Raw genomic sequence first — 19,316 nt, 5'->3', positions numbered from 1 at the left:
CTTGTATATGTTTTTTTTTTTGTTTAAGAAATTTATATTAATCATTTTGAAATAGGAAACGATACATAAATCATAAATATTGGGAAAAAGCACATATTAATAAGTATTATAAAACAGCTGTATCGAGAAATAAATAAAGATTGAGAAAGGAAAAGAGAAAGGGAAAAGGGAGATAGAGGGGGGATAGAAAAGATAGAAGAAGAAAGGAAAGTATGAAATGAAAGGAGGGAAGGAAAAGAAAGAGAGAACAGGAGGAACACGTGGGAATAAGATATGGAAGTCAAATAGTAGAGTTGGAAGAAAGATAAGTGGTGAAGGGGAGCCAGAGGAGATCGGATTTGATTTTTAGGGGAATAGAAGAGGATGAAGCGATAGCGATCCTGTGTTCATCACAAATGTAGTTCCACCAAGTATGAACAGAAAGCTTAGAGTTATCTTTCCAACACGATAAAATAACTTTAAATGCAAGAGCAATAAACAGGTCCAATAATCTTGCAGAAGAAGATACAATATCAATATCAGTAGACAAAGAACCTAAAAAAACATTCTGTATGGATAATGAAGCTGAACAACAAAACATTGGCATGCAAATATTACAAACTTCATTCCAAAATGACAAAACAGGGGAACACTCATATTATTGATGTTTAAGCGTCCCAGTTTCTGTAGAGCATGACCAACAAAGTGGAGAGGAAGTATGGGAAAACTTATGAATACTAACAGGGGTAATAATAACTCTATGATATATGAAAAATAAAGATTGAGTAATACGAGCAGCAATAGATACTTTAAACAATTTGGACCACAAACGATCCCACAACGAAACGGGGAGGGAAACATCAAGGTCAGTTTCCCAAGCAGTCTCAATAGTTGATTTAGGACGATTTTTAACAGTTGATGACAAAATTGTATAAACAAGATGATGTATCTATGTAAGTAAGGTAGGTGGTACACACAGCAGGTTATATTTATATTGGTTTATTGTCAGAGAAGATATCAGGTACATGAGCCCACGCCAACCGCTACACTGCTATGCCTGGAATGCCAACACCCTGGATTCCAAGTTCCAGTGCATGCGGCGGGTGCGAGACACAAACACGAGGATACAACACATCCTCCTTTCTTGAAAAGAAAAGAAACTATTACAACAAGAAAGATGCAAGCAAAATTATACAATGAATAAAAGTAACTTAACAGTCCAATATGATGAATTTAATTTCCAACATTGTAGTCCTTGTGCCAGGTGGGGGGTTTCCTAATCCGGGGATTACCCACATTGCGAGCGGAAATGGGAACAGACAAAAGCGAATGAGAAGTTGTGGGAAAACGACAGGAATTGGAAGAAAGAGAAGCTCCTGTTAGGTTAGAAGGGGTAGGACCTCTTGTTGGAGACATTCTCATACATATAGAAGTAACCTTAACAACCTTGGGGAGGCTCCAAACATTTCCGTCTGACAATTGTACAACTTGCCTTCCCACTCTAACAACCAGCAAAGGATCTGAGAAACGTGACATACCAGATTTAATAAAACCTGACTTTCGCACTCGTACCCAATCTCCTACCTTGCACGGATTGATGTCTGAAGCACAAATCACAGGCGTACTACGTTTCTTGTGATTACCGACAAACAGATCCCTCATCCAGGGCTGGCTCATATTATATACACCCCTTCTCCCCCTCATTTTTTCAAAAGGAGACAAGTCTCCTTCAGATTTTGGGGTGTTCCTATAACTCCACAAGAGTTTTCTAACAGCATCGTAGCAATTCTCTCCGTTGCACACTGCAAGTTGTAAACCCTCCTTGAGCACCCTGATCCACCTTTCTACCATGCCATTACCTTGAGGATAATATACTGAAGAGCGTTTGTGTAATATTCCATGGTTGTTGCAAAAGGATTTCATCTCTGCAGAGGTGAACTGTGTACCATTATCAGATAGGATGGAAGTAGGGAAACCTTCTTTTTCAAAAACTGATTTTAAAAAATCGATAAGTACTCTAGAAGATACATGAGGTACAAATTTCACCTCAGGCCAACTGGAGAACTGGTCTATTAACACTATAGCATAAACTGGACTATGACCTAAAGACATCGGACCAGCAATATCTACAGAAATGCATTCCCAGGGCTTTGAAGGTCTCGAGACAGAATCATGTTGATATTTTATGGGTTTCTGTGCTTTATCACTCACACAACATTCAACACAAGATCTAACTTTTTCCTCAATCAACCTGTCGACCCCAGGCCACCAAAATTCACTCCTTATTCTCCTCTTCATACTGGACATGCCCGGGTGACCCTCATGTGCCATGTCTAAAATAGTGTTCCTCAAACCGTGAGGTACAACTAAAAGCAAACCCCTCAATAAAATTTCACCCTGGATGGATAATTCTTGAGCTACATGGAAGTACGGTAAGGTAGTAGAAGATAGGTTGTTTTTGGGAGGCCAACCATTTTCAACGAAAGACAAAACATCCAGGTAATCACGATCCTCACCACAAGCTAATGCCCAATCATTTTCGCGAATGCAACCTTTGGACACTTCACAAATCGACACAACTTTATCAGGATCATTATCAGGAGCAACTTGATTGTCATCTTTTACAGGTAGCCTAGAAAGAAAATCAGCTAGGACGTTTTTTGCTCCTGGAATGTATTCTACTGTAAAATGAAAGTCTTGTAATTTATATTGCCATCTGGCAATCCTAGAAGTGGCTTTACTACAACCTTTAGTTGTAAAAAGATCCACCAGAGGACGATGATCAGAACGAACAACAAAGTCAGTACCATACACATATCTGCGAAAGTATTCAATACCCCACCAGCAAGCCAAAGCCTCTTTCTCCAAAGTGGAATATTTAGTTTCTGCACCTCGTAATGGTCTTGATGCAAAAGCAATGGTAACGAAACTAAAATTTTGCTTCTGCATCAACACTGCCCCAATACCAACATTGCTTGCATCAGTGACAATAAATGATTTACAATTGGTGTCAAATGGGGATAAGGCAGGAGCAGAAATGATGCATTTCTTTACAAATATAAATTGATTCTTACAATTGTCATCCCAAATAAATTGTTGTTGATTTGTCATCAATTTCCGTAAGTGAGAAGTTTTATCAGAAAAAGAAGGAATGAACTTTGCGTAGTACTCGGCTAAACCGAGGAACGATCTGAGCTGATCTTTGTTGACAGGTTCGGGAGCATTTTCAATAGCCTTAACTAAACTTAATTTGGGAGAGATACCTTCTTTGCTAATTGAATGGCCTAGATAATCTACAGAATTTTTTCCGAATTTGCACTTTTCTTTGGTAAGGGTTAAACCGTTGTCTTGAAGTATGGATAAAACTTTAAATAAAATTCCAGAATGCTCACATTTGTCTTTACCGAAAACTAGTATGTCGTCTTGGAAATATAGTACATTAGAGACATTTCTTAACATATTGTGCATGACTCTCTGAAACACTGAGGACGCGGACACTAGGCCAAAAGGCATTCTTTTATACCTGTAAGCACCCTCAGTGGTTATAAAAGATGTAAAATGCTTACTGTCCTCGTGGAGAACTATCTGATGGTATGCGTTAGATAAATCCAATGCGGTGAAGACTGATGCATCCTTGAGTTTTGAGAACATTTCTCCGATATTGGGTAGGGGATGTCTATCAACCCACACATTAGAATTTAAATCGCGCATATCCACACAAAGACGAATTTTCCCATTAGGCTTGTGGGCTACAACTACTGGAGAAAGCCACTCAGAGGATTCAATTTCCTCAATTACATCTAGATCACATAATCTCTGAAGTTCTTTCTTAACAGATTCTCTTAGGGCTAAAGGAATATTGCGTACCTTATGTACTTTGGGAACAGCATTGTGTTTCAGAACAATTTTATGTTTGAAGTTTTTTAGCATACCCAATTTAGAGGAAAAAACTTGTGGAAAAAGAGTTTCCCATTTGTTGTCAGAAGGTACATCCACAGAATTGACAAAATCAGAATACCCCAGAACTTGATCGGGATGATTGGGATCAAGTTTCATCATTAACTCTCTTTGTTGTGGCCAACCCAATAAGCACGACCCATCTTTGGCAACATATACTTTTGCAGGAATTGACTTGCCCTTAAATGATAAAGTGGAATGAAAATACCCAAATACATCGATAGGTTTTTTACCATAACCTCGTAACCTAATATCAGAAGGAAATAAAGATATGACATCAGGAAATTCTTTCAATAAAACATCGTCACCAATCAAGGTGTACTTTGCACCTGAGTCTGCCATGACTTTTATGGATTTAGATCCGATCTGTAGCATACAGAAAGGTGAATCTTTTTTTTCTTCTCCTACTTCGTATACGGTGCGCACGTCATCATATATGTCATCATCCTCGTCTACAGCTTGAACTTGGGAAAACCTAGGGCGTCTCGAATCTGAAGAAAAGTTTTTTGATTTATTGCGATTCTTGCACATCCTCGCAAAATGACCTCTAGATTTACAATAATTGCAGAATTGTCCCATAGCCGGACATCTTTTATCTGTTGCGACGTGTCCGGGAAAACCACATTTGAAGCAAACCACTTCTTTTCTGAAACCTTGAAATGATGAAGAATGTTGTGTTGGTTTGTTAGAAGTAGCTTCAATCGGACTTTTCTTGACAGTTTGAACCAAAGAGACATTGGGTCTATCCAGAACGATGGGAGATTCTTTCAGTTTTTTATCGGATAATTCTTTGATGCCTAATTTCATGTCTTCAAAGCGATGTGCAATGTCAAGGGCTTTTGAAAGAGACAAATCTTTTGCATCAAGTAATTTTTCTTGAAGTTTCACATCAGAAACATTATGTACAAGTTGGTCTCTCACCATCTGATCATGGAACTGTTGGTAGTTACACTTGGCAGCAAGAATTCTTAAGTCTTTTACAAAGGAATCGATAGGTTCAATTGGCAGTTGTTGTCTACTTAGAAATTTATGCCGTGCCACGACCTCATTGACTTTCTTGATGAATTGTTTATCAAGCTGCATTATGGCATTTTCATAAACATCAGTGTCTTCTTCGGAGGAATTGTCTAAAGCCAGAGGAGGAAGGTGAGAAAGAACTTGTCTTCCTTCAGCGCCAAGTGAATGTTTAAGAATGGCAAGTTTACGTTTATCTGTGTAATTCTCTCCACCAATGGCCTCTAGATATGCTTCAAATCCTTCACGCCATTGTTTCCACTCTAAGGTTGGTTCACCTGGGCTTGCTAAAAATGGAGGAGGAGCGTTGAAACCCTCCATAATTGTAAATAAAAGATACTAAAATTAATAATAATAAAATGCCTGGTTTAGATAAAGAGATTTCTTTTGTATGAATTGTTATGATGTCATAAACAAGATTCTGCTGTATTCAGATTCTTTTAAATTTGTTTTAGAGAAATGTTTATTGTGATGTAGACAGAGTCTATTGTTTAGTTTATCAGGAACTTCTTTGAAACAGTCTATTATGATGTCACAAACACGAGTGATGCTTTGTAAAATCTGGCAGCTTTAGAAATGCGCTTGTGCTGACACAGCTTGCAGGTTCTATTTAGAATGTGGAGCGCGCGTTTGTGCGCATGCGTCAATACGCACGTTTTTATTAGAATTTTGAGCGTGTGCGCACATAGAGAAACGGAAGCGTCTTTTAGAGAAACGGTGAAAATTGAATAAAAGTCTCACCGCTTAATAGGAAAGAGCGGGATTTTCACCAATACTTGAAGTTGACGATGGTGAAGCTTCCGCAATGTTCGCTGAGGACATTCAAGCTGCAACACTCGCAACGGTAATCTTGGTCCGGAGGTCCCGTGTCTGTGGGCTCTTCAATCGCGTTGGTTCACTTCTCCATCGTCGCCAGTGATGTATCTATGTAAGTAAGGTAGGTGGTACACACAGCAGGTTATATTTATATTGGTTTATTGTCAGAGAAGATATCAGGTACATGAGCCCACGCCAACCGCTACACTGCTATGCCTGGAATGCCAACACCCTGGATTCCAAGTTCCAGTGCATGCGGCGGGTGAGAGACACAAACACGAGGATACAACACAAGAGCAGCCTTAGGTTGATGAGTGGAAAATAGAGGGTAGAGTGGAGTAGTAGGGATGAAAAAGGGAAAAATATCAGGCAATGAGAGAGAAGATAAATGAGATTGAATGGCAGACGTTATAATGGTATATTCATTGGTAAATGATGAAGGCAAATGAAATAAATTTTGCATTACCTGAAACGGAATGATAGAACCATCAACAAAAAACTGGTGAACAAACAAAATATCCTTTTCTTTCCAATGTTTAAAGTAAAACGATTTGCCCTTGTATCTAAGAAATGTGTTATACCACACAACAGATGATAAAAAACATTGTAAAGGGGAAAGAGTAGAAGAGAAAACATTATGTAATACTGTTTGGGAGTATTTTATAATAGGGTATTTAGTTTAAAAAGAACAATTTGACATAAAAACAGTATGTTGAAATGAGAAATCTTTCAAGAGAGAGCGTTCAAGGAGAACCCATTTCGTAATGGGGTTATTTGTAAAGTCATATGCCAGGGAAAAGGTTTGTTTAATCAGGAAGGCGGAGTGGTATGTTTTAAAATTGGGAAATCGCACACCACCTTCAGTTTTGGGACGAGTCAGCTTATGCAAGGCTATTCGGGGATGCTTGTTATTCCACAAGAATTTAGTACAAGTAGAAATAATGCGGGAAAAATATGAATTGGGAATTTTAAAGGGGAGCATGGAGACAGTATAAAGAACGTGAGGGGTACACATCATTTTAATCGTGTCTAATCTACCCCACCAGGAAATAAATAAGGGGGACCAAAGTTGAAGGAGGGACTGGAGTTTCTTTAAAAGGGAATCAAAAGTAAATTTAAGGGTATCAACAAGGGATGATGAAAACCATATTCCAAGGTATTTAATTTTGGTGGGACAACAAGCAAAGTCAGTATTATTGAACATGTATTGATAACAAATCGAATTTAGGGGCAGAACTTCCGTTTTGGATAGATTGAGTTTATATCCCGATATAGAGGAATACAACCGAACCTCATCCAGGAAATGTGGAAGGGAAGATTCAGGGTTAGACATATAAACCAATACATCATCCGCATAAGCAGACAACTTAATCTCAATAGAAGAGAGTTTAAAGCCAGTAATTCGAGGGTTTGAACGAATTCTTTCTAAAAAAGGATCCAGACATAAAATAAATAATAATGGGGAGAGGGGACATCCCTGAGGAGTGCCTCTGGATAAAGAAAAATATTTGGAGAATTGATTGTTAACAAAAATACTGGCACGGGGTGACGAGTAAAGGAGTTTAACCAAGGAGATAAAGGAGGGACCAAATCCAAACCATTTTAGGGTATGAAACATGAACTGCCAGTTAATACGGTCAAAAGCTTTTTGAGCATCTAGGGATAGAGCTGCCAACGGAACTTTAAGATTTTTACTATGAGCAATGACATTGGAAAATAAGCGAGCATTGTCAGCATTAAGTCTACCTTTCACAAACCCCACTTGGTCCGTTTTGATTAGTTGAGGAATAATGGAGTCAAGACGTGAGGCCAGGATTTTAGCAAACATTTTGCAATCATAATTAATTAAAGATATAGGGCGATAATTTTTACACTGTGAATGATCTTTGTCGGGTTTCGGGATTATTATAATTAGAGCATCCAAAAAGAACCCAGAAGCCTTAGCAACTGAAATAAAAGAATTAAATAATTGTAGGAGTTTTGGTGCAAAAAAAGTATGAAAGGAAGAGTAAAACTCAACAGTAAGCCCATCTTGGCCGGGTGCCTTTGATTTTTTGAGAGAAGAAATGGCCCGAGTAACTTCCTGAAGGGTAATATCTCTTTCTAATGAAGCAAAGTCATCTGGAAGGGAAGGGGGAGGAGGAAGACCATCAAAAAAGGACGCTAAGTTTAAGTCTGAAGGGTGCGTATCATCAGTGTATAAGGACTGGTAATAATTATGAAATACTTCAGCAATATCTTCATCGGATGAAACAAGCTTATTACTAGAGTCATTAAAGATAGGACCTACATTTTTACGTTCCAATTTGATTTTTAAATAATTTGCCAGCATTTTCCCCGCTTTATTCTGGCCACCATGGTATTTCGATTTTATTTTATGGAGAGTGTTGCAAGCTTCATTAGTGACAATTTTGTTTAGATCCGTTTTGGCTAGAATTAGGTCTTGTAGGGCAGAAGAGGATTTAGAGGAAAAATAAGAGTGTTCAAGACACTTAATTTCCTGAAGTTGATCTTCATTTTTTTTCCTATTGAGTTTCTTTTTCTTAGAGACATAGGATATAGTAAACGCACGAAAAGCAGCCTTAAAAGCATCCCAGTTATTGGGAATGGAGGTGTCAGAGGAATTATTAAAGGAGAAAAATTTGTTAAAAAACTCCATACTTTCCATCATAAAAACAGTGTCAGACAAAAGAAAGGAATAAAATTTCCAACGACTAAATTTAGATGGGCAGAGGGATAGGTCAAGTGCAGTGGAAACAGGAGCATGGTCGGAAATAAAAATAGAGCCAATTACAGATTTTTGAAGGGAAGGGAGTAAAGATTTACTAACCATAATATAATCAATCCTCGAGCGAGTATGATGTACATTCGAGAAAAATTTATATTCTAACAAATCAGGATTACACATTTTCCATGAGTCGAATAAAGGACGTGAGGCAATGGCAGATTGAAAACTCTTGTGAGATTTATCAGGTTGAAATTTACTGGAGGATAATCTATATGAGAATGGATCTAACCATTGGTTGAAGTCACCAGCAATGACAAAGTCAGGACAGTCTATGGACGAAATCAGGACTTTGATACCTTCTCAAAATTTTGGATCAGGGCGGACCGGGCCATAAACGTTTAGTAATACCATTGTCTTATTGTGGATGACAACCTTAGCCAAAGCCCAACGCCCTTCATCGTCATTCTGAGAGGAAACAATCTGAACATTTAATGCTTTATGAAATAAAATAGCAACCCCCCTTTTTTATGAACAGCAGGAGAAAACACAACCTGACCAACCCACTGCCTTTTCAGCTTAATAGATTCAACATCAGAACAATGCGTTTCTTGAAGAAAAACAACCTGAGAATTAAGTTTAGACAAGTGAGACAATACCTTTTGACGCTTGACAGGGTGGCCAAGACCTCGAACATTCCACGAAACAAAGTTACACATGATGGCAGGAAGGAAGGATGGGCGACACATGGAGTAGACACATGGCAATGGGATAACTACAAAAAGGGAAATAACAGACAAATACGTTACATGAGAAGGGATCTCCCAACACACTCATATTACGGATGTAAAATATACCTGAAGTGAAAAAAAATAACAACATGAAGAAAAAATGAGAAGAATAGACCACTTAGGAATAGAATAGAAGAGAAAGAGGGAGAAAGGGCAAAGAGGCCAGGTAAAAGAAGATAGGAAGACAGGAGAGGAAAAAGGGTAAGAGATAAAGAAAAGAAATGAAAAAGTAGACAGATCAAGGCAAAGGAGCCTGATCGGAGAAGAGAAGAACAACCAAGACATCTGGAGCGAGGATACACCAGAGAGGGGACACAACCCCACGAGCTGCCAAAGAAGGGACATAAACAGGAAGAAAGAAAAAAGAAAAGTAAGTAAGAGCGGAACCACGAGAAGAAGAACAGAGATTAGGAGAAAAAAGACCAATGGAGGCCAAAATGACATCAAGAAGAATCACAATGAAGAGCCAGAGAAAGAGAAACATTAGGCAGCAGTGTCCATATTGGAAGGAGAGACACTCTGTAGGTAAGTGCGAAGCGTTTGTGGATCATCAAAGGATCTGGTGCGGCCATTATGCGTGATTTTGCAAAAGCACGGATGTAGTATGCCATATTGAATGTTCAGCTGCCTCTTTAAAGGGTGAAGATTCAGGAATTCCTTGCGTCGGGCGTTCGTGGCAGTCGAAAGATCTTGTGAGATAAAGATGTGGCCGGACCACTGGAGACATCGCTTGAGTCTAGCGGCTTTCAAAACAGACATTAACTCTGTGAACTCTAAAAAAAGCCAGATGATTCCGCGAGGTTTGGAGGAGTTGGCGTTTATACGGCCTAGACGGTGAGCTCTCTGTATATTAAGAGGGTGAGACGCAGGTTGAAGATCCAAAAGTTCCTGTTGGAATTTACGAATGAAAGACACCATGTCTGGACCCTCCAAATTTTCCGGAATACCATAAACGCGTAGATTATTTCTTCGATTACGATTTTCCAAATCCTCTGTGTGTAGTTTGAGTTTGTGGATTTCTTGCTCCAGTAATGGGATTTTAGCTGAGGCATCTTGAATAACCCCTACACGTTGTTCCACATTCAAAACCTTGCCCTCCATAATCACCCAACGTTCCTCAATTTGCTTAAGTTTTTCATTGGTAGCGGTCATGAATGGTTGGAGACCACAAACCTCCTCAAGAATGGAATCCAGGACAGGGTTCGAGGAAGATGGAATGGGCGAAGGCGGGTCATTTTTAGGTCTCTTAGGTTTGGCACCAGTGTGCGACAGTTTTGGAGTATGTGAGTCATTAGCCATAGTGGAGATGTAGAGGTGTGCTAAAAGCAGGACAAGACGTGCACCACAGAGACTGCCAATAACCCTGACGAGACGTCACAACTCAAAGGTGCTCAAGCAGCAATAAGTATGTGCCAAGAGAACAAGTGTGACAAAAGGAGCTAAGGTAGATGACCAAAAAGCTCTTGAATGACTGACTGAGCACTATGCTGATAGACCATAAGTAAATGACGCAGAGGTGCACATGGAAAAGACTGAAAACCTCATAGGAAACACCAGCTTGATCCAACAGCAGTAAATTGTGAGATTATAAGGCACATTTCACTTTGCAGATCACCGTGATATCAAAGGCATGATAGAAATAAACAGCCTCTTCAAAACCGGCATTCCTAAAATGGCGGCCGATTTTCCTCACAGAAAGTATATGGAAAACGTTGCACACTCAAAGGCACGAAGCACCCCACAAAGCACATCAAGGATATAGTTGAAGAGTCATTGAAGCAAGCAGCGCAAACATGCCAAGCAGTGTGAGAAGCATTACAGCTGAGGCGGTAAAAGAAATGACCGTATAAACACTAACTCGGGCTCAGCGGCCAAAATGGCGGCCGCCCGCGTCGCAGGAGAGAAGAAAATTACCGCCGATACTTAATGAAGGCACGCTGCACCAAGACCTCCCATAACAGTGTTCTTAGGGTCTCTGCACCTTCCGACGATGATTGCAGCAAGTACAGCCGTTCAACGAACGGCAAAAGGGGCTCTTACGGCATCCGCGGGTCGAGTCCGAAGCGGAGCTCACGGAGAAGCCATCCTCTCCCATTGGCGTGCAAGCCACGCCCCCCTTGTGTATGTTTTTAACATGTTAAAATAAAAGGATCCACACGCTAGTCCATATATAGTTTGTTTTGTGGGGATGTTCAGGTTGTGCTTTAAGTATGGTGAAAAAGTTGGGGAAAGGATTTCTCAAGAGTCATTAAAACTAGTTTTGCTTGGGGGTGTGGCATAAGAACCAACCATAAGAAAACTAGATCAGAAGTATGGCTTATATACCTAAGAACGTGGAAAGTGTGGCTAAGTGCATGGTGTATATGACTAAGTGCATGGTCTGTGTCATTTGTAACATGGCCATTGTAGCTACATGTAAGGCCGATATAACTAAGAGCATGGTATAAGTCAGTGCTTCTTAACCTGGGGTCCACTGACCCCTTGGTCCCCCTACTCAGAGGCTACGTAACTAGTTAGGCAAATAAATAATATTAGCAGACTAAAAAAGTATATACTCGTAAAAAGCAAGGCATAAAATTGAAAATGCTCTATAAGTGTGAAGGAATTTGAAATTGTAGGCTAAATTAAAGTTTGTATCCTTAACTTGACTCATAGGAATATTACAAGTACAGCAAACAAAATCTAGTGTAGGAAGTTGGTGACTTTAATCGAAGCACTGGAATGTGCCAACTTAAAGAGAGGATGTTTTAGGAACAAACATGCAAAGCGTCTAGCACATCTCGTTGTACTTTAGAAATAAAACCACATTTTGAAAAGCTCCAACCTTCCCATTTGAACTAAGGTTTTGGCTTCTGCATATCTTTTGTTTTAGAATTGAAGCAAATATGTCATAATCTCTGTATTTGTTTGATGTATTCTTGATCCGTGATTTTTATATTGGTTTGAGGTTTGAAAAGTAGATATTGCTTATCTGGTGGTCCCTGGCTTCCAGGAGTGATTCAGTGGGGTCCACAGAAGTCAAAAGATACGTGTCTGCTGATGTAGGTAACTAAGAGCGCTGTATATGTAAGTAAGGGATTTGCCGGAGTTACTAAAGGCATGACCTTTTAAACATTGACTATAATTCTTTGCCCCTTGCTCTCCCAAGTCTTTTTCGTCTCTTTATTTATCTAAGTTTTGTAAATTAAAGTGGCAGATTAGAATCCATGTCAACGCACTACAGGTGAAGATTGACAAATTTGAAAACAGTCGCAAAAGGAACAAGCATTTGCAATGCAATAGGTCTCGCATTAGGAAAGTTCGAGCTATTGGTATTGTGAATGACACATTTTGTATTTATGTGTTGGTTTTGAAAATAGCTAAATTATTAGCTTTGTCATTTACAATGCCAATTGTTTTAACTTTCGCAAATGTGACACCTATACCATTTGTAATGCAATATGTGTTGTATTTACGTGACTTAGATGTATTGATATTACAAATAACAATGGCTTTTAGTTTTTTTTAAATATTTAATACTTAAATAAATGTTATTGTAATTTATAATGGCAATAGCTTAAACTTTTGTAAATAACTTTTATGAAGATTATGTTCAGTGTATTTTATTGTGACGAAAATCCAAGAACAGAAGTAAAATTTTAACATCTTTTTGTGACATTTGTAATAAAGCTTGAAACATTGAGAGAACACATTTGAACCAGTTGTTGTTGAATGGTTGCACAGATTGATGTTGTGGTGGCGCTGAGTGATGTTGTGGTGGGCCTAGTGATCCTGTGGCGTTCAGTGATGCTATGGTAGCGCATAGTGATGTTGCGGTGGTGCTGAGTGATGCTGTGGTGATGCGATAGATAGAGGGAGGGCGATAGATAGATGGAGGGCGATAGATAGATATACAGATAGATAGAGTGAGGGCGATAGATAAATAGACAGATAGATAGAGTGAGGGCGATAGATAGATAGAGTGAGGGCGATAGATAGATAGATAGAGTGAGGGCGATAGATAGATAGATAGAGTGAGGGCTATAAATAGAGTGAGGGCGCTAGATAGATAGAGTGAGGGCGATAGAGTGAGAATAATAGATAGATAGAGTGAGGGTGATAGATAGATAGATAGAGTGAGGGCGATAGAGAGGAGTGTAGAGAGAGGGGTGTAGAGAGAGGGTGTAGAGAGAGAGGGGTGTAGAGAGAGGGGTGTAGAGAGAGGGGTGTAGAGAGAGGTGTAGAGAGAGAGAGGGGTAGAGAGCGAGGGGGGTGTAGAGAGGGGGTATAGAGAGGGGGTGTAGAGAGAGGGGTGTAGAGAGAGATGGGTGTAGAGAGAGAGGAGGAAAATTGTGATAGAATACGAGTCCCAGCATGCAAAGTGCTGTCCAAAACAGCTTGAACTAGCTGTAGGTGTTCCACGTGGCAGATGCAGTGACGTAATGCAAATAATGCCCCCTACCCCACAGAATGCTAAAAGGACCCCCACACCTCACAGATACTCACTGTCCTTTTGGCTTATGATGGGTCAGTGGGCCCCTCAAGGGTGGCACCTGCCGCTCTGCAGGTGACCCGTGTTACTCCACTGGGGTGATGCACACTTCAGTTCTGTATGCAAAGTATAAGGCAGCATCAGGACAGACTCTTTCAAGGAGCCTCAAATGTTATGATAGGAGGGGATTAGGGTACAGAGTGATAAAGTGCTTTGCTGAGGATCAGAAGGAAACAGGGCAAATTTAAAGCGGCAGTAGGCCACGTAGCACTGCACATTGTTGAAAGTATCGGCAGAGGGGGAAACGGTTAATGACTTGAAAATGCCACTGGCGCCACCAAAGTAAACAGAGGCTGGCAACGTGTTAGTGCTGGGGGGGAGTGGATTTGCAGTGCAAGGTCTCAACGTTGGCTCTCCTCTGTGAGAAATCCACAGATGCGTTTGTGCTTCCAGGGTGGAGAGGGCTCCGAACAGGAGGAGGGAGCAGGAAAGCCAAAAAAACTTCTGAATTTGTAAAGCACTGCAATATTTTGTGTGTAAGTGCATGATATAAAAAACTGCATTCCCCCCCAAAAATGGCATGCAGGGCTAGGGACGAAACAGGCACTTATAAAACAGTGATTTATAATATACCACTGCTTGTAAAGGCTTGTAGGGTTAAGGGTGAAACCATTTTGATGGGTAACAAAATGTGTATAATAAATGGTTTCCTCTAACCTTTTGGTAGGCTGGAGATGAAGCAACCATTTATGACGCAGTGGTATCTTTAAACAAACACTGTTTTTGAATAGCCAGTGGAGGTGGGCGAGTAAAACATAAAGTGTCTTGCTTTGAACGGCTACTAGGGCAGAGGAAATAAAACATGCAGCGCCTAGAAAGGGCATGTGAATCGAGTCAAAATGAGTGGATTTTAAGTGGAATAGTGTGTCTGTCAATTATATATAAGAATTTGCTACTACTGAATGGACAGTACATCTGGGGAAGTGAAATATGCATGGTTTTCAAGGGCTGGTAAAACATGTGAAACATACTCAATTGTAAGTGGAATGTTTCTTCCGAAGGCCCGAGAAAGCTGAACATAGTGAGCAGCAATTGAACAAACCAGCAAATAAATTATATAAAACCCATGTAAACACAATGCTATAGGTGACAGTTTGGAATACTGACAGCAATGTAAGTTTAGGAATAAAAAATCCAGCACAACATGGGCACGAAGTCCCGACTGTCAACAAGGCATCATCAATAGAAATTGAAACATGCTGATGCATCAGCTGGATAAGCGAGAAACAAAGGCCCCAATTATCTGAGACTGAAATGGTTAATAAAAAGTGTGCCTGTAGCCAGATGGTTGAGCTAGGTAGAAAATAGTCTGCTTCAAAGCTGTTACATACAATAAGCTGCAGCTTCCAAAAGAGCGTTAGGGTTGGGGATGAAGCTGAACTATATTTAAATCCTAATTTAAAAAATGGTATCTATGTATGTTCCTTAGGGCTGGGGATAAGGCAGGCATTTTAGAGTGAGGGCGGTAGAGTGAGAGCGTGAGGGCGGTAGAGTGAGGGCGTTAGAGTGGTAGAGTGAGGGCGGTAGAGTGGTAGAGTGAGGGCGGTAGAGTGAGGGCGGTAGAGTGGTAGAGTGAGGGCGGTAGAGTGGTAGAGTGAGGGCGGTAGAGTGAGGATGGTAGAGTGGTATAGTGAGGGCGATAGAGTGAGGGCAGTAGAGCGGTAGAGTGAGGGCGGTACGGTGAGGGCGGTACAGTGAGGGTGTTAGAGCTGTAGAGTGAGGGCGGTAGAGTGGTAGAGGGATGGTGGTAGAGTGGTAGAGTGAGGGCGGTAGAGTGGTAGAGTGAGGGCAGTAGAGTGAGGGTAGTAGAGTGGTAGAGTGAGGGCCGTAGAGTGGTAGAGTGAGGGCCGTAGAGTGGTAGAGTGAGGGCGGTAGAGAGAGAGCGGTAGAGTGGTAGAGTGAGGGCGGTAGAGTGAGGGCTGTAGAGTGGTAGAGTGGGGGTGGTAGAGTGAGGGAGGTAGAGTGAGGGTGGTAGAGTGGTAGAGTGAGGGCAGTAGACCAGTAGAGTGAGGGCGGTAGTGCGGTAGAGTGAGGGCGGTATAGTGAGGGCGGTAGATTCAACGATTCTGCTTATCCAGCTACATAGAGAAGACGTGTTCTTCTCAAGTCTCAGTGGGGCCAACTCACTCAACTGACGCAGTGCCTGCTTGCCACGGTACCTGCATTTCAATGCACACCACCTGCTTAGATTGAAACAAACTCCTGCACCTCCATCATTCAATCATATTTGATGTATGGAAATCACACCCGTGCATTTTCAATATACACGTATTCAACCATGGGGCAAAAATGTAATTTCATAGAAATCGTTAATAGAGAAGCATGTTGTGAAATTGCAACTCAAGAAAAATAATCGACCCTCCTCAGCTTCTAAATAACCGCGCCTGCTGGAACCTGAGACATGGGTCCTTGGGACGGGTTTGGTTGAAATGCAAAGCAAATCCTCCATATAAATTCCACATACAGGGCACTCTGATCAGTAAGAAGGTAAACAACTAAACAAACTAAGTGCAGGTCGTCAGAAAACTACATCTGGAACAGATATTGCTACCGCCAGGCTCTTAACAGATACATAGAATATGTTTTCGATAACATAGTATATTTTTATTTTGAAATTTACAAGGGTGATCCACCGTTGGGGCTTGTAAAAAAAGAGCAGTGCAGAGCGGGTGGGGGAGAAGGAGGCTGGCGACAGAGCAACATGGAAAGTAGATTTGGAGAGAGGTGCACATGAGCGACGGCTGAAAAGCAAACGACACTCTTATGAATATAAAAATAAATGAATTAATGTACGAGGCACAGAAAAGCTGTATTGAAATGTGCACAGAAACGTGGGGACAATGGACTATGTAAAGACTTTCATTAGGGGAGTAGCATTGCTGTGGCGGGGGCGGGGGATCGCATTCCTTTGAAGTCTGATTGGCGGGGGAGCGGCTTGCTTTGAAGTCACAGACAAATGGTGTATGGAGTGCGATGTGGCTGGTGATGTGCACGCGCGTGGCTCACATGAGCTGTGCCTAATCTGCAGTTTGGGAAGACTTTTCGGAAGCCTTACTAGAATCTCGCCGAACAATGCTTACGCATTGGTTCAGCGAGACCTAAAAAAGAGGTGCAGATGAGCAGTAGACCAAAAATGGACAGAAGAAGGGATGTCAAATATGTGTAGGATATCACAGAAGACTTATGCCTTGATTACGAGTTTAGATGGAATTTATCGCCCCTGATAAATTGCAATACCACTGGGTACGTTATTTATCAGGGGCAATTTGTAACACCTATTACGAGTCTATGGGGAATAACATGTGGACTTTGGTGTTTAATGCCTCAAAATATGCATGAGACAGTAAATACCGTATGTTTTACCCTGTTAAATCTCATCAGGTTTGACCTTCAGAAATGTAATGAAGATTGAGCTATTTAACGCATGCCATAAATATTGGGTGAGTTAAATACCTTGAAATTCAAAGGTCTGAGCCATGTGTAAACAGGGGTAGAAGCAGGAGTCAGAATATTACGAGCAACTTGTAATCAGGCCCTTAGCAGGCTCATAATAAGTAGCAATTCAGGTGATCCATTATTGTAGGACTTTTTCATGATATTTTACTTCTACTCTGTTCACCTTCCCTTGTAGGCGGTTCTCGTAGGTTTCTGTATTTTCTTGTGTCCCATGTTTCTCGTCAATCACTGCATCCTCTCCCTTCTGACTCTCCTTCCACATATCCATTTCCATTGACTGTCCTATTTTGGGTAACCCCCTTTGCCTCCTCTCATTCTGTTCTTTGTTTTGTTTCTATGCTTTTGTGTGTGTATTTCTTTTCCTTTGTCTTTCACTGACTCACAGGCCCTCTTGCCCAAATCACTGTCTCGCTCTCTATTTCTGTCTTCCCAATTCAGTCTGTCTTTTCTTGCATTTTTTTATCATCAACATTCCCTCATTTTCTTTCCTTTCTCTTCTTCGTCTTTCTATCATTCTCTGTAGTTGCTGAACTGCGCCAGCATTGCGTTTTACTCAGGATTTCTTTTTACATCTAAAAGTTGAGATTTCAAAACACTGAGCTGAAGACAGAAATAGAAGAGTTCTAATATGTGTGGGCACCATCTTGGATTCCTATTTTCAGCCCAGCTCAAGATATCACCTGCATTGTAACTCCAAGTATAATCCAAGTCTAGATAGTGGGTTTCCAGTTCCTGCTGGTCCTCCTCAGCAGTGGTTCCTATTTAAGGACGCTTGCTATTAGTGGGCCTGCAAAACATATTGTGCCACACACTAGAGTAGCACTTTAAAGCATGTTCCCGGCCTAGCATTGCAGCCTGAGTGCAGTTTTAAAAGGCCAATTCGACTTGGCAATATAACCCCCTTGTCAAGCCTTAAATTCCTCATTTTGTGCATATAAGTGACCCCACTGTAGGTCCTAAGCAGCCTATAGGGCAGGGTGCATTTTAAATAAACGATTGGACATGCACCTTTAAGTTTAAATTTCCTCGTAGTGAAAAACTCCTAAATTCATTTTTTACTTCCGTGAGGCCTACCTGGACATCATTGGGGATTCCTTATTACATTTAATAAGTGCTAACTTTGATTGGGACCAGGTAGGCATTTAATGGTTGGTACCTATGAAATTGTGAAGAAAAATCCTTTCTAATGGTAAAGTCGGATTTTAAATGACAATTTTGAAATGCCACTTTTAGAAAATTAAAATAACAAACAATGGAAAGGAATGCTGAAAAATGCAAACATTCACCCCCAGCCACAAAGATCTGGGTTTACTCCACCATTTATTTGCTCACCACGTCACCCCCATTTGGACACAGCAATATGCAAATCAGTCTTGACCCTGGTCCTAATGGGAACAGTCCCGCCCAAACTGTAAAGCCAGGTCTTCCGTGGACCAGAAGCAAGCATCCTGGGACCGGTTTTGGGGTATCACCCCTCATCAGCCAGGCTACCTTGAATCTAGTGGTGCAGTGAGCACAGGACCCACGTCTGGGCATACCCATCCCACTTGGAGCAAAAAATGCAAAAGGAAGAAATGATGGACTGGAAGCAAGCATCTTGAGATTGGTTTTGAAGTATCACTGCTCATCAGCCAGGCTATCTTGCACACACACACAAGAGTAAGTAAATTGCATTACTCTGGGTGCGGAGATATGTAACTTACTTTCTCAAAGGTGCAAGTTACCTTTGTGAATTAGTCCCTCCATCTTTACTCCACCATATTTTCTGAGTGACAGCTTGATATTTGATTTTTTGAATGGGGAAACTAACTTGCTGACTATTGTAAAAACATAGATGATGTGTTGGTCATCTGGGAAGGTGATCTTCGATCCATTGAAGTATTCATGGTATGGCTGAACGCACAGAATCCTTTTCTCAAATTCACCAGCTCCGCATCACGTGACAAAATGGTATTCCTGGATCTTAACATCTACCCGGAAGGGGGGCGATTAAAGCCAATCACTCACTTTAAGCCCACATCAAAGAATTGACTACTAAGATACGACA

General features: G+C 40.8%; 1 protein-coding gene across 1 annotated transcript in view; it reads left to right on the top strand.

Moving 5' to 3' along the window:
* LOC144769146 (serine protease 27-like) overlaps positions 1-19,316 on the top strand; it is a 70,978-nt gene that overhangs the window by 14,911 nt on the left and 36,751 nt on the right. The gene's annotated exons all lie outside the window — the stretch shown is intronic.

This window comes from Lissotriton helveticus, chromosome 7 (genome assembly GCF_964261635.1).
Source record: "Lissotriton helveticus chromosome 7, aLisHel1.1, whole genome shotgun sequence".
Classification (NCBI taxonomy): Eukaryota; Metazoa; Chordata; class Amphibia; order Caudata; family Salamandridae; genus Lissotriton; species Lissotriton helveticus.
This window is presented reverse-complemented; position numbering and strand designations above follow the sequence as displayed.